Raw genomic sequence first — 15505 nt, 5'->3', positions numbered from 1 at the left:
AAATTTTTATCTCTTGAATTTTTGTACTTTTTATCAATTTGTATTTTTGTATTTCTAATTTTTTTGTTTTCTTGGACTTTTGCATTTTCGTATCTTTTATATTTTTGTAATAAATAACACATAATTGTGTTTTTGTATTTGTGTACTTTACCATTTTGTATTATGGTATTCTCGCATTTTTGTAATTTTGTATTTTTGTATTTCTACATTTTTGTATGTTTGTGTTTTCGTATTTTTGTATTTTGGTATTTTTATATTTTTGTATATTAGTATATTTGTATTTTTGTATTCTTGCATTTTTATATTTTTCTATTTTTGTATTTTCAAATTTTCGTATTGTTGTATTTTTGCATTATTGAATTTTTGTATTGCTGTATTTTTATATTTGTATATTTTTGTATTGAGAATTTTTGTATTTTTGCGTTCAAGTATTTTTGGATTTCTGTATTTTTGTATTTATGTATTTTTGTATTTTTTGCATTTTTGTGTTTTAGTTTTCTGCGTTGTTGTATTTTTGAATTTTTACATTTTTGTATTTTGCATTTTTATTTTAATTCGTATTTCCTTTAATGTCCTTAAAATTCATGAAACGTCGAGATTTTATGTTACACCGAAAAAAATGTTTTTGAGAAAAATAGACTTTTTGGAACTTTGCTGATTTCGCACCTTTTTGCTTTTCTTATATAGAAAGATAGCAAAATGTCTGCGTATGTGTATATATGTGTGTGTCAAATAATTTAACTCAATTTTCTCAGAGATGGCTAAACCGATTTACATAAACTTAGTTTCAAATAAACGGTATAATGCTCCCATAAGCTGCTGTATAAATTTGAGTTGATCCGACTTCCGGTTCCGGAGTTAAGAATTGAAGAGCACGGTCACACAGCAAATTCCCTTATAAACTGGTAACACCATGATGCCCGAGCTAGGGGCCGATCACTAATAATGTATAACAAATTTGCATCAAATTAGAAAAAACGCATTAATTTCCATTTTTGCATCATCCTTGCGCTCCCTCGCAGAAAAGTTTGTTTAACAAACGTCCTACGCTGATCACCTTTGTTCGACGTTTTGTTAAATGTCGGGCTAGTTTTTCTGTAGGGTTTTGACGTCTTACACGCAACGCAAACAACATTGCACGCAACGCAAAATACATTATGAATTTCTATTTTGATGGAAATAAATGCATTTAATTTCGCTGATTTTTAAAAATGCATCGCAAGTGATCTGCCCCTAGTGCCCGAGTGATATAATACATATTCAAATAGGTTCAACATTACTTGGATTTACGGTTCTATATCAATAACCAATCAAAGTAGTTTTGACCACATTGGCCACCTATGGCGGTTATTGATACCCCGCCAAGTTCCTAAGCTAATATCCCCCTATTTTCCAGCGAACTCTTAACCGATTTTTGCAAACTTGATTTCAAATTAAAGACATAATACTTCCATTGACTGCTATTGAATTTCATTCAGCCTTGATTTTTGGTTCCGGAATTACAGTTTGGTTATTGCGGTTACAAAGGAATTTCTCATATAAACCGGTACAATCGTAACACCCCATAGTTTAAAAATCTATTGAAATGAACATCAAAATACTTCGATTCGCTGGCCTAGATTCTTGGAATATATTGTCCACTATCGATAATTCCGGAAGTCCCGGGTTCCGGACATATTTCAGAATCAAAGCCACTTCGGTGATGACTGAACCAATTTTCACTAACCTAGTCTCAAATGGAAGGCATAGTATGAAGTTGCACCCCCCCCCATCTACCCCTCCTTCCTCTCACACCCCTTTCCAACTCTCTTACCTTCACCCCCCTCCCCCTCTCTTTGACAAACTTCACACCCGCATTCCCTTCACCCCAAATATGTTAGGTTTTTCCTAACGCATCCTCCCCTCCCACTAATTATGCCCCTACCATTTCCCTCCACTGCGCATTTCAAAATATGTTAAAGTGAAGACAACATTGAACTCGCGCTGTTAAGCTAATTAAATATTATATTTTTGTTTGTCTCAAGTGTGTCAGAGTCGACATGTTGCTCATCAGGTTCGTAGCAGTCGTGCACTCATATATACTTACCAAGTGTAATAAGAATGTAATAGCCATTTCCTCAATGTTATACTGAACGTAACCAGCTTTGATAAATGAGAAAGACACAATTACACCACTAGGTGGATTAAAACAGGTTTTATTGCATTTTTGTGTTTTCCTATTTTTGTATTATTATATTTTTGTGTTTTCGTACTTTTGTATTTTTAAATTTTGTATTTCTGTATTTCTACCTTTCCGAATTATTGCATTTTTGTTATTATATTTTTGTAATTTTGGATTTTTTGTCTGTATTATAACATTTTTGTGTTTTTGTATTATTGTTTCTTCATATTTTTGTATTTTTAATTTTTGTATTTTTGTATTTCTGCATTTCTGAATCATTTCAAATTTGAATTTTTATTTTCATTGTATTGTATTGTATTATGGTGAATTTCTGAAATTTTTATTTTTGAATTTTGAAATTATTTAATTTTTTAAATGATTGAATGTTAGAACTTTTTGAAATTTCTAAAATTCTAAAATTCATGAATTTTTGAAATATTGAATTTTTGAATCTAACTTTTTGAATTCCTAAATAATTTAATTTATGGATTTTTGAATATTTGATATTTTCATCTCTTGATTTTTTATTTATTGATCCTTTGAACTTTTGCATTTATGAATTTTTGTGTTTTTCTATTTTTGTTTATTTGAATTTTTGTGTTTTATAATTTTATAGTTTTGTGATTTTGTGTTTTTATATTCTAGTGTTTTTGTATCTTTGTGTTCTTGTATTTTTGGGTTTCAGTATGTTGAATTTTTCTATTCTTGTATTTTTTAAGTTTTGTATTTTCGTATTCGTAGTTTTGTATTTTAGTATATTCGAATTTTGGTATTTTGTTATTTTTGTATTATTAAATTGATGTATTGTTGGATTGTTGTATTTCTGTATTTGAGTATTTTTGCATTATTTTATTCTTGGATTTTTAGCATTTTTGTATTGTTGTAATCTTGTATTTTTGCATTACTGAATTTTTGTATTTTCATATTTTCGTATTTTTGCATTTCGTTTTTTTGTGTTTCAGTATTTTTGTATTCTGGTATTTTTGCATTTTTAGTAATATCGTATTTTTGTATTTTCGTATATTTGTATTTTCGTTTTTTTACTCTTTTGTTTTTTGTATTTTGGTATTTTTGTGATTTAGAGCTTTTATATTTTTGTGATTTTGTATCTTTGTGTTTTTGTATGTTTTCTATTATTGCATTCTTGTATTTTTGCATTTTCTTTTTTGTTTTTTAAAATTTTTGTATTTGCCTATTTTGGCACTTTCGTATTCATACATATTTGTATTTTTGTATTGTTGTATTTCTGTATTTGAGTATTTTTGTATTCTTGTATTTTTAGTATTTTAGTTTTTTGTATCATTGAATTTTTTGTATTTTTATATTTTTATGCTCTTGTATTTTTGTATTATGGTATTTTTAATTTTTTACTATTTTTTTATTTATATTTTTGTATGAGTTTTTGTATTTCTCTATTGTTTCATTTTTGAATTTTAGTAATTTTGTATTGTTGGATTGTTATATTTCTGTTTTTCAATAATTTTGTATTTTTAACATTTTTGTACTTTTTTATCCCTGTATTTTTATATTTTTTGTGTTTATAGATTCTTGTATTTTTGAAATTTTTATGTTTTTAGAATTTTAGTATTTCTGTATTTTAGTTTGTTTGTATTATTGTGTTTTTGAATTTCTGGATTTATATATTTTGTCTTTTTCTGAAATTTGAATTTTTGAACTTAAGAATTTTTCAATATCGGATTTTTATAAATTTTCGAGGTTTTTAATTTTAAACATTAGAATTTTTGAATGGTTCGAAATATTGAATTTTTGGTTATTGAAATTTCTAAAATTTTCATCTTCTTGAATTTTTGAATCTTTGACTTTTTGAACTTTTAAATACTCGAATTTATGATTTTTTCAATTTCTGAATATTTAGTATTCTGTTATCTTGAATTTTTAATTTATTGATCCTTTGAATTTTTGCATTTATATATTTTTGTATTTTGTTTTTGTTGTATTTTTGTGTTTTTGCGTTACAAACGCAATTTTTACCATTTTACAATACAATTTTTGTGTTGTTGCGTTGAATTGCAGAAGTTTTTAATTTTAGAAAACAAGAATTTTTTAATTACTGAATTCTTGATATTTTTTAATATTTGAATGTTTGAATTTGAATTTCTGAATTACAGAATTTTTGAATTCTTTGCTCTTCGAATTTTGGAATTTTTAATAATTGAATATTGGGAGTTATTGAATTTTTGAAACCAGAATTTTCAAATTTTTGCATGTTTTAATCAATAATTTTTCGAGTTTTTGAATTTCCGAACCTTTGAATTACCGGATCTTTGAATTTTTATTTCTTTTCCAATTTTTGGATTTTAGAAATCTTCGAATTCTTGAATTTTCGAATATTCGAATTTCTGAATTTTTGATGTCTTCAATTTTTGATCTTTTGAATTTGAGAATTTTGTGCTAAGAAGGGGTTTTCATTTTTTTTGTATTTTTAGTGCTTTTTAATTTTAGTAATTTTGTATTTTTAATTTTTTCTTTTTGTATTTGTATTTTTATTGTGGTTGTATTAATTTGATTTGGAATTTTTGCATCTTTGTATTTTAGAACTATTGAATTTGTAATACTTGAATTGCATTACATGAATTTTTGTATCATCGTGTTCCTGAATTTTTGGGTCTTACTTTTTGAACATTTCGATTTTTGAAGTTTATAATTTTTAACATTTGAATTCTTCAACTTTCCTGAATTTTTGAAGATTTGATTTTTTTAATTTTAGACTTTTTTTAATAATAACATTGTTTAATTTTGGAATATTCATTTTTTTTAATTTTTGTGGATGTTTGTTGTTGTTATTGGAATTCTCTAATCTCAAAATTTTTAAATTTTTGATTACAGATATCTTGAATTTTAGATATTTTTAGCAAGCAATTTATATATTTTTGTTACTTCTGTCATTTATTTTCAAAAAACTATAAATTTTTCGCTCTCAACGTCTTGTATTTCTGATTGTTATAATGTACATAATTTATCATGTTTTAGAATTTCGTTCAGTTTTTGAATTCACAAATTATTGAATTTATCATTCCTCAGTTGTGCTTAATAACACTAGTAACAGTGACGTAGTGCTCTGCCAGTGATGTTATGCAGCAAAGCTAGCGTTGTGTGGCTGGACCACATAGTCGCAGCGAAGGATACCAAGCTGCACAAAGCCGCTGACGGTCCACCTGAAGAGGTGTTATCAAACCCGCCGGCGGATGTGCAAACCAACCTGTGATTCACTTATTTGTCCGATTTACTCCACAGTTTACAGAGAACAATTGCGCAAAAACTGAAGTCAAAAAAGTCTACCTATCGTGCACAATTGGAATCCGTCTTTGTAGCAATTTTGCTCGATAAGTAGACTTTTTTGGCTTCACTATCTGCACTCTTTGCGCCCCTTTATACCCACTAAGACGTCCAAAAAATTGTTGCAAAACCGTTCAACACGGGTCCAACGATGAACGTTTGTTGAACGGTTATTTGGACGTTGTACAAATTGGTCCAACGAACGTCCTTTACTGGACGATTTTGAAACCAACCGTTCTTAGAGGGTACCCGGTCAAACCATTCGGAATTTGATTCGGAATCCTGAATGGAGTCAGTATGGATTCCAAATCAAATGCAACAACCGATTCTAAGTCGGAATCGGTTGTTGCATTTGATTTGGAATCCATAATGACTCCATTCAGAAATCCGAACCGGTTCCGGAATGAGTTTAACTGGGTACTAGTGCCTTCGGTTTACTCAAATATACTCAGTCAAACCGATTCCGAAACCGGTTCGGTATCTTTAATGAATTCAATAAGGATTTCGACTTAGCTCAAATGCAATAACCTATTCTGACTCAGTAGGTTTCGGAATCGGTTGTTGCCTTTCAACTGGATTCGATAGGTAGACTGGTTTGACCAGGTACCGGGTAAGCCGACTGAGTGGTATCGATTTGATCTGCAGTAACTTGGTATCCACAAAAACGCACTGTGATTGTGCCTAAGCATATCATTTATACAAAATATCAAAGTACTACATCCGTAGCAACGTTACATTGCATTTATGTGCGTTATCCATCTTCACTGCCGCTTAGTCGGCTTTAAACTAGCCATAACCCATGTTTGAGTAAACCAGACGAACGAGTGGATCACAGATTTGATTGCACTTCCGACGGATGATTTACAAACACGTTCTCCAGCGGAAACTTGGCCTCAGCTGTGTGGCCAAGCTGCATCACACTAACTTTGCTGCATAACATCACTTGGCAGAGCATTGTATAACTGTTACTAATGTTAATAAGTACAACTGAAAAATCAAACAATTAAACAACTAGAAAATTCAAATACTGCAGTCCAAAATTCCGAAACAAATTATGCAGAAATTATCCACACAAATCCAGAAATACAAAACTTTAAGAACTTTTTTTCAGATTAACTAATATTAAATGTACTTTGTAAAACATTTTCAATTTTTCCTGAATAATATTTCTAAATCGATGAAAGGAGTATGAGCTGTCATTAAACGTCAAATTTTGACGTTTACAGACAGCTTTTACACGTTTCATTGATTTAGAACCACTTTGAATTATTTGTTACTCTATGGGAGGCGGGATGCCCCACCCGAAGGTACCATCCGCCGGCAGGCATGCTGGCGACCGGATGGCGTGCGAACGGCAGGCAAAAGGCATGCGAATGGCGGGGCTAATATTCATAGCAAAAAACGCAGCCATCCGCCTAGTTGTTGCATCTGAGCCTGCATTTCGTTCGCCCGTCACTTGTCGGCATGTATTGAGGCGATCGGTGTTGGCAGGTGGGGCATCTCGCCCTCAGTTAGCTATCCATCTGCCGTGGTAATGTGGGAATGTTAAAAAACAACAAATTCATATTAAAGAAAATGAGTGAATTAGACAACATGGAAAATTGTTTTTCATTCCGATATTTTCTTGTAGTAAAATAGCTTTTCTTCGTCATATGTCTCGTTCCATAACGTGTGAGAACAATTTTGTCAACATGTAACCGATATGTTTCTGAACTTAGAACTTTAACTTGGTGGATAGTTTATAATTGGCCGATGATGTACAGCATTTTGTAGTGACATAATATTTAATGCGCAAAAGAAAATAAGTTTGATGTGATTAAACCATCGTTTGTAACTGGTACCATGATAGTTATTTTAAACTTTGATTAAAAAATGGTTGAAATATTTCAATTTGAATTCAAAATGAACTGTGAATGTCATTCTAATTGAACACGATACCTGTCGACACGGGGGGAATATTTGTATTCGTTTCAAGCGAATTTTCACAAGTTAGAATAAATATCAATTATAAATAAAGGTTAGATCATACTCTGCGAATTAAAATTGTTCACGGTTTTTTCAGCGAAGCTTAAATAAAAAGTAAACAAATGTCAAACAAAAAATTAAACTTTGACAGAATGATCATTTTAAATTCACAAGTGTTATATTTCATATTTTTATTTGTACTGGGGTCTGCCCCAGTACATTTAAAAATAGAGAATATAGATATATTTCTGTAATGCATCAATGCAGATTGGAACGATTTTGTTTGCTAACAAAAGTTCTACGATTTTATAAATAAAATAATAAGTACATTAAAACAGAAACAGTTTTGAGCATTCTAGTAATATTCTGGTTGCAGTTGAAAATCGAAATATTGAACTTGCGCCTTTCGCTGTTTCCCTATTTTCAGAGTGGGCAACTAATGCGCATCTTGTCTACATGTTAGAGAATCAACTTGCGCATCATCTACACCAGTTGCGCTTTAGTTGCGAGCGCTGAAATTAGGAGAAAAACCGAAAGGCGCAATTTCACTATTTCGATTTTCAACTGCAACCAGAATATATTTTTACGTACAAATATATTGATCACCGTTGCGTTCGCAATCAATTTTAAAATAATTTTATTTAGATGTTTTATATGAGTTTATTCATATAGGAAAAAAGCGTATATTTTAAATATTTTATTTAATCTTTGCTTAGGGTAATCATGGAGTTACTTTGTAAGCAGTTAAAATTCTGATTCAATTTGTGAACTGGGAGTCAAAATAAGAAAATTTATAAAATAGTGAATTTTACGATCTACATCCGATTGTCACACTTGTGATGCATTTTTAAAAATCAGCGAAATTAAATGCATTTCTTTCCATCAAAATAGAAATTCGTAATGCATTTTGCGTTGCGTGCAATGTATTTTGCGTTGCGTGTAAGACGTCAAAAACCTGCAAAAAACAGCCCTACATTCAACAAAACATCGAACAAAGTGGATCAGCGTAGGACGATTGTTAAGTAATCTTTTCTGCGAGGGAGTGCAAAGTAAATGCAAAAATGGAAATTAAATGCATTTTTTCTAAGTTGATGCAAATTTCTTATACATTCCTAGAGTGATTTTTAATTTTTTTTAAATTTCGCTGATTTTTAAAAATGCATCACAAGTGATCTGCCCCTAGGTTCAGCCAAATCTGACTATTTCAAATTAAATCAAATCTCGACAAACATATGATTACGGCCTAAAAGCCAACTGTCAAAATCCACTTTAAATGGAAATTCCAGACAAACCGTTACTAGTCTAACACAGTTCACAACAGTTTATGAAAGAGAAAACTTTTCTCTTTCATTTACTACTAACATCTGCGATTGGCGTGTAACGGTTTCTCCGGAAATTCCATTCAAAGTGGATTTTGACAGTTGGCTTTTAGGCCGTAATCATATGTTTGTCGAGAAATGCTTACAGAACAACAATGGAAGCTTACCTTTTTTGGAAACGTTTGTATTAGTTGCTGTTCTGCAGCACATGAAAAGCCAAAAACAATTATTTATTTGCTTCAGATAATTATGTGGTCCTTGGAAAAGAAATCTGACATTTTAGTCTGGTTGTGCTTATTATACCATCCTACCCAACTATTTCACTAACCATACATTGCGTATAGAATTTGGCAGACCTACTTTGCTGAAAATGAAGTAATTCAAATTACCAGCACGATTACCAAATCAATCCTGAAATTCCAAAAGTTCAGTAATTGAGCTGAGAATTGGACAATTTCAAAAACTAATTTTTAGCTAAGTAAATCTGTCAAATGGGTTATATCCAAATTGCTGAGCTTTCAACATCTTGGATTGCTAAAAGTCCAAAGAAATTTTGCGACGTCATGCAAAAATTGACAAAGCTTCAAATGCCGGTTATAAAATAATAAATTACAATTGATTACTTTCTATAGTCTGCAATCTGATTGATAATCAATTGACAGATGTAACTTAACAAATTAAACCTGACACTTGATGCAGACAGTGAATCTTCGGGGGGCACCTCGACGGAATGCGGTTTAAACCGTAACCCAAAACTTCCAGGACCAATCGTACTGAATTTTGCACAATTTTTCCTCTTCACATCATTGCCCAGGTAACTAAAAAAAGCTTTTTGCAAAATGCTTAATATTATTTTTTCAATAGCATTTGCATCGTTTTTTAGCAATAATCGGACTTTGCTTTCAAAGTGCTACGAAAAGTTCGAAAATTCGCCAAGAAATAAAAGCTCCATTAGTTACTTGTGGAGTGATGTGAAAAACAACTATGCAAATGTATCAATGATTGGTCCAGCAGATTTTGAGTTACGGTGTACACCGCAAAACCAGTTCTCGACGTGGCACCTGACTGAATAAACAAACAATCTTTGTATCCAAAAAAAATTAAGGATTCCAATTTTTTTGCCGACAATACCTTACACAACCCCCCTTAAGTTCCGACACGAGTTAGTAAGTAAACTTCCACTTGCTTATTGTGTTCTTTGAGAGAAAATATAATTAGAATAGGATACAAATTGTGATTATATATTCTTTTTTTTCTCTTGTAAAACTAAATAAAAAATTGTGGTCAAATTAAACAGCTTCCCTCATTTTGTTAGTCATAAGTAAACCAACAAACGAAATCGATTTTTATTCAATTCATCTCTGCATCCAATTATAAAATTTCGTCATACAGTTTGTTTCAAAATGATTCGACTTCTGCTGATCTGCAATATAACTCTTCAACGTGGCGTTTTGAAATGAGCGTGTAGCACCTTATAGATAGGACAATAAAGAATATCAAAAAAGTAGCATTTAATACTCGATTATACCTATTTTTCATACGGGATAAAACTTGCTTACTTGCCCTCATATGGTTTGTGTGCAACGTGGGCCATAATATTGCACATAATGGTCGAAAAGCTGATTCAAATTATTGAAATGTATGCAAGAGGAACACGGCGGCCTTTTCAACTGTTTTCATTTGGCTTCAGGATGCAGCCATTTCTGCAATGGCAGGTACTAACGTCTTAGACCGGACTAAACTCAGGTCTAAAATCAAAGATAGTACCGTGTGGCGGTACCAACTAGCTTCAAGCTTACCGCTACATGTCCTTTTTCAGTAATGGCAGAATTCAAAATGCGGCCAAAATAACGTGGAACAATCTTGTTGTTTCAGGAAAGGTAGCAGGCGTTTTTTCTTATACTCTTTCATGTAATTTTCCATGTTGACGGGTTCGGTCACAATGAAAATGTCGCTTTGCAACCCACAGGTACAGAAAGCCTGTCAAACCAGATAATTCTGTGTGAACTTCGATAGCTTCATATGGTTGAAAATATCCGCCACTATTCCTTCCGGTTGCTATTATACTGGTGACAGTTGATTTGGTCACTTTTAATGACGCACTAACTTGCTGTGCAAGTAGTTCGAATTCAGGCTAAATTTGAGCGAAATTTTTCTGTGTTGCTGCTCTTGCTGGACAACGCTTTTATAACTGAAGAGCAAATGACAAAATAAAAAAATCGGCATCTCTCTGCACGCAGGCAAATGAGGGTTTTTCAAATTTGTTGAATTACGTGCAAACATATGCCTCAAGGTTAAGTCGTCCAAATTTTGATCGTAAAATCTTTTAAATATTGAAATTTTTAGTGGCTTTGAAAGTAGCCGATTAAGGTGTTGGGTTTGTATTGCATGGTCGGATCTTTGTTTGATTTCACCTAGAATTCGTTAAAGAAACAACACATTCGACCAAGTTGGTGCGCTACAACATCGCCAAATTCTAAAAACACAACCACGGCGTTCCTAAAACCGTTATTAACAAAAAATGACCATAAATTTGGCATACGGCATTCAAAAGATAGTATCCAAGCATCTTCTCAGTGAATTTCAAAATGATCCATCGAGAGATTCGAGAGATATGGTTGAAGTTTTATGATACGTTTCATAAGGCTACCAGCAAACACCCACGGGTTTGGTCCTATCTTCATAAACAAAAAATATTTGTCTACTTATTTCGTACTTGGCATTCGAAAGATATAGTAATCAAGTATATCCCCTGCAAGTTTGAAAATATTTCATTGACGGAATCGAAAGTTACAACGGTTTGGATGTGGTATGGTCATAGATGGGTTTTCTACCAGACTTCAAGCGTGAATCCATGTTTGTCCATTGACTATTTAGATCGTTTATACGTGTCGCGGTTTTTAAAGGAAAACCTTACCATTTAATTACATAAATATAATGTACAAAAGGTGTTATTTATATGGTGCACTGAAAAATATGAAAATAGGGTTGTCTACCAGACGTTAAATATTATGTGGAAAATTAAAAAAAATGGATAAAAGTTGCAATGTTTACTTCAAAAGGCCATATCTCAATGGATTGTTGACCGATTCTAATTATTCTTTCATTATTGAACAGGTAGACGTTTCATCGTTAATTTTCATTAAGAAGAATATAAAATAGAGTTGTCTACATCAATAAATAGACAAAATAATTGATCTCAACTATATGTATTATCATTATTTAGTGTATATTTTTGTATTAAAAATTACGGTCTATCCATTTTTATATACTAGTTGATAGCAATTGCATTGTATACTACGAATTGTGGATATATGTAATGTTAAAACTAACACAGTCGTGATTCGTTGGTCGCTCAATTTTTAACAGGGGCCGTTTTTTCGTTGAACCTCTAGTTGGTTCATTGTCGAACTAAAATCATCTGAATGTCAAATTCTCACGTTAAATTCAATTCGACAATAAAACTGACAATAGTTAGACTTAGAGATATGAGTAGATGAACTTGTACTAATAACATCCCCTTTGACCAGTTTTAATATCAGTCAACCCAACCAGCGAATCACGATTGAACAAAATTTCCAACAAAAACCGTATAATATCATAAATTGATCTGAGTCAGCAAATATTTTTGAATTTATGTATTGAATTTTTCCATGATTTATAGTTTGCGTTCGTTGCATTCAACTAATGTGTAGAATTTGTAGGTCGTCGTTATGAACACAAAAATATTCACTAAATAATGATAATACATATAGTTGAGATCAATTATATTGTCGATTTATGGATGTAGAAAACTCTATTTTATATTCTTCTTTATGAAAATTAACGATGAAACGTCTACCTGTTCAATAATGAAAAAAAGTTAGAATCGGTCAACAAACCATTGAGATATGGCCTTTTGAAGTAAACATTCCAACTTTTATCCATTTTTTACATTTCTTACAAAAGAAATGTATAGGATTCGCTCAAACTTTGAAAACTTTTTCCGAGGCCCGGAGGGCCGAGTCTCATATACCAATCGACTCAGCTCGACAAATTGAGACAATGTCTGTCTGTATGTGTGTGTATGTATGTATGTACAAAATGTCATGTAATTATCTCAGCAATGGCTGAAACAACTTTAATGAAACTAGTTTCAAATGAAAGGCCTAACGTTGTCATTTGACACTATTATTTTTGATTTTCGATATGTTGTTTACTTTCTGAGATATGGGCGATTTTGCCAAAAAACAGCAGGTTTTTTTTAAATAACTTTCGAACAATACAATATTGTCCCTCAAACTGCACATAAATAGAAATCTTGTAAAATCCCTTTCTAACAAGCTATAGATTGTCAAAATCCGTGCACAAGCGGCGGAGATATTAAACATTTTGTACTTTTAGTCCTCGCTTACCAATTTCCATTACCTAAAAATGAGATTGTTTCATACAGAGTATTGCTTTACTGGTGATTTAGGGGCAAAACTAAACCGATTTTGAATATCGGGGTATGAAAACACATCTACGTGATTCAAGGAATTCGATGTTGAGAACATTTTGTGAATTATGTTTATAATAAATTAACTATTTCTCAAAAATCAATATATAAGTTCACTTCAAAGACAAAATAATGTGTTGATAAAGAAACAGTGAGTTCTAGTATTTATCCCTTGGATTGGGCATTGCGTTCAATCATGAGGTAAATGTTGGATGGTATATCAATACACAGATCAAAAAGTAATTCACCTAGTAGTGAGATAAAAGATTTCTCATATAATTATACTCGTGGCGTCATCGAAAGCAACTGTATGTTTGAAGCCCAAAAATCTAGCGAAAATTTAGATCTTTTGCAAGATTTAGGTTATACTGGTTATGGCGCAAAAATTACTACTTACATTATTTATGATAAGAATGTAAGAATTCAATATATCATAATAATATACCTATAAAAATAATGTCACTGCATTAACCATCATTTGCCATTCCTCACATGCCCCCCCATCACTCTCTCTCTCTCTGTCTCTGTTATATCGCATCTATCTAGCTATTTCTGTATCCATTTCTAAGTTATGTGATAAGATCTTCTGCCAATCTGAAATATTTATTAATTGTAATTGCGAAGGTTTGAGAAAATAAAACTATTTTTTGTCTGCTGCTACATCAACTCAACTTTAATTCAATTGTATTCAGAGCCTGTATCTACACTATAATTAAGGAAATTCAGGGCTAAATCAGAAAATATTTGGCTTAACTGGGTAATATAAAAGTTTGACGATGAAAATTTCCAAAAGAGACATTCCACGTGCGATATGTAAACTATTCGTATCTCTATTGAATTTTGAATGAAACATATGCTCAAAGACTGAAAGCTGAAGCCAGCAGGATTGGACTTGTCATCAACGTTTCGAAGACAAAATACATGAGAGGAAGAGGTTCTAGAGACGACAATGTGAACCTCCCACCCGAGTTCGGATTGACGGTGACGAAATCGAGATGGTCGACGAATTCATGTATTTGGGCTTACTGGTAACCGACGACAATGATAACAGCAGAGAAATTCAGAGACGGATCTTGACGGGAAATCGTGCCTACTTTGGACTCCGTAGGACGCTCTGGTCGAACAAAATTCGCTGCCGCACGAAGTTGATTATCTACAAGACGCTGATTAGATCGGTGGTCCTCTACAGCCACGAGACCTGGACTATGCTCGTGGAGGACCAACGCGCCCTTGGAGTTTTCGAACGAAAGGTGTTGCGTACCATCTATGGTGGCGTGCAGATGAAAGACGGAACGTGGCGCAAGCGAATGAACCATGAGTTGTATCAGCTGCACATTAGTTGTATTGGTACGAACTTTCATGAAAAATAACGGATCAAAGACCAAAAATATCCACAAATTAGATCCAGGAAAAGAAGTTTCCCAAAGTACCCACTCTCGATGGGGGATACAACTGCAATGTGTCTTCTAACTTTTCGTCGTCCATATCTGGATATACTGAGTAGTTTGAACCATTTCTTTTTCACAGTATTGGTCTGTGTAGAACTTATTTATCCATATTTCCTGCACGAGAATTCCAAACGAAACAATATGCAAGCTATAAGGATGAATGGAAAGAGACTGCATTGCAATCAACTGAATGCATGGCTTTTATGCTATCGACATAGCCTAGACATTTCACACTATTTACTTCAGTGCAAATAAAAACTTTGAAATATCTACCTGTCTCATTCACGAATCGCATTCTCCCTGTCGTTCTCTGTTCATGGGGCTTGAAAGCACATGTGACCTTGTCTCACTTTACTATATTCAATTGCGCGTAATATTGGACCAGTAAATTCTATTCTGTACATAAATCTTTTTTTCGGGAATGTGTGACCAAAAAGTAAACTTCGAATTCCAAAGCAAATTGAACGTTCCAGGTTCCTGATAACTAATTAAGGTCCAACAATAAAGTAGAAACACCAGATAATCTTAAAACGACGCCGTCAAGTAAAGAAGCATGAAAACAAAGAGAATAATACCAAAAAAAAGATGGAAGCCCTAGAAAGTCCATTGCATATTAATTAGCCTTTTCTCAGATAAGATTTTCAAAAACATTTCGAAACTTTCTGATGAAATGGTTCTCAAACTCGTACAATCCGATTTATTCATTTTCTTTATTCAAATATATGACCATTTCTTTTTAATTACCTATTTCATTCAGCATTTTTTATTCGTTTTGTTCATCTGCGTTCATTTTACTTATTTTTTCGTTTCATTCTTTGAAAGCACGCTGATCAGTTCA

At 32.3% G+C, this 15505-nt stretch overlaps 1 long non-coding RNA gene across 3 annotated transcripts in view; it reads left to right on the top strand.

Annotated features, from left to right (window-relative positions):
* Positions 1-7033: 7033 nt before the first annotated feature.
* LOC131677955 (uncharacterized) overlaps positions 7034-15505 on the top strand; it is a 53806-nt gene continuing 45334 nt past the window's right edge. For all 3 annotated transcript variants that reach the window (XR_009303525.1, XR_009303538.1, XR_009303511.1), the window contains exon 1: positions 7034-7295. This is a non-coding gene — a long non-coding RNA (uncharacterized LOC131677955). The remainder of the gene's footprint in view (positions 7296-15505) is intronic.

This window comes from Topomyia yanbarensis, chromosome 1 (assembly GCF_030247195.1).
Source record: "Topomyia yanbarensis strain Yona2022 chromosome 1, ASM3024719v1, whole genome shotgun sequence".
NCBI classification, from domain to species: Eukaryota; Metazoa; Arthropoda; class Insecta; order Diptera; family Culicidae; genus Topomyia; species Topomyia yanbarensis.
This window is presented reverse-complemented; position numbering and strand designations above follow the sequence as displayed.